The 1,445-nt window shown below is 38.3% G+C and overlaps 1 long non-coding RNA gene across 1 annotated transcript; it reads right to left on the bottom strand.

The window, feature by feature from the left end:
* Nucleotides 1-53: 53 nt before the first annotated feature.
* On the bottom strand, nucleotides 54-1,080 carry LOC107092575. Its single transcript, XR_001481580.1, has 3 exons — nucleotides 472-1,080; nucleotides 287-368; nucleotides 54-196 (listed from the first exon to the last, which is right to left on the bottom strand). It is a non-coding gene; the product is annotated as an uncharacterized LOC107092575 (long non-coding RNA).
* Nucleotides 1,081-1,445: the final 365 nt, after the last annotated feature.

Here is a 1,445-nt window from a genome sequence, read left to right as displayed (position 1 = left end):
TGGAGTAATAGTAATAGTGAAAATACTGAAGATTACATCAGGGGCTGAGATCTTCAAGTGACAGGTGTGTGTATGCTCACGTAAACAGAATGATACCGGTGTTTGCCATGGCAAATGACAAACCCAGCATGCCGGTGCCCATGATGGCGTTGGCCAGGTTGAAAGCTGACATGCCGAATGAGAAATGGCACGTTTGCTGTGGGGTAAAAAAACACTATATAAGTTAAACAAATCATAGCAAAAAGCTTCACCTGGAGCAACAAAGAATAAATCTACTTCAACTTACAGGTTCTGTTTTGTATTTTCTCTTCCTTGGATTGTCGTCATTAAGGAACTTTTGTCTCTCTGGGGCTAAAGCTGAGTTTTGCCTTTAAAAAAAAAAAAAAAAGACAGTAACTTTTTCAGTTAAATGTTGGAAAAACTGTAAAGGTTATTCTTTGTTTTTTGTGAGGACATGTTCAAATGAGTTACCGTTCCAGAGAATGCTTATAAACAACATCATTTTTGGAGCTGCTGATGTTGTCTTTGGGGTTTTTCAGGCCTTTAATCTCCCTTTCAGCATCAACCTTCCTGTTTCCGGACTGTGATGCTGTCATGATTTGGTAGTGGATAGATGACCCAAAATGCAGAGGCAGAGGTGAATTTCTTATGGGTTTAATAAAGGTTAACAGGAAACAGAGGCAAGAAATCCAAACATGAAAAACTAAGTCCAAACAACCTGAAAAGCGGGAGTCCAAAAATCCAAAGTCAAAACATGAAAACAAAGTTAAAAACAAACCAGAATCCATGGAGACATTAGGGGGGATTCAATCTAGAAGAGGAAGGCTCAGAGAGACGGACAAGGACCCAGCAAATAAGAACTGAAGAGGGAAAGCATTTAAAGGAGACTGAGACAAAGAAGACTAATGAGCAGATTGGGAACAGGTGAGCACAGGGCAGGAGAGGAAAAGAGCATAGGAAAAAGGAGAACACAAGAGGGGAATAAATAAAAAATCTAGAAAGCTGAAAACAGAAAAAAATAAATAAATAAGAATTAGATCACCAAGAAAATAAAACATGGAGCAAAGTAAAACTGAAAAATCAAAAGAAAAACAAAACAGAGCCAAGACAGAAAAAGTAACTGGGGTCGGAGTGCTAAAACATATTTATATTTTAGCACTCCAGCCCAATCACCGACACTCTGGTGGGAGAAACACAGGTAAGTGACCACTATCATCTGACTGAAGATGATCACATAATTGAGGCAGGGAGGGAAAACGACAGGTGACAGAAATAACCAATTAAGGAGGAGCAAACAGGCCAGTTAATGACAATAACAGAAACAGAAACCTAACAGATGGTGAGAATGATACATTTGTATTGATAGTTTGTTGTTGCAATTGATTAAATATAACTTTGTTTTAACCCTGAATTATTCCAGTGTTGGCAATGATGAAATACTGACC

This window comes from Cyprinodon variegatus, unplaced genomic scaffold (assembly GCF_000732505.1).
Source record: "Cyprinodon variegatus isolate N-32 unplaced genomic scaffold, C_variegatus-1.0 Scaffold386, whole genome shotgun sequence".
Classification (NCBI taxonomy): Eukaryota; Metazoa; Chordata; class Actinopteri; order Cyprinodontiformes; family Cyprinodontidae; genus Cyprinodon; species Cyprinodon variegatus.
The sequence above is the reverse complement of the archived record's forward strand: the minus strand, read 5'-3'. Positions and strand labels throughout refer to the sequence as shown.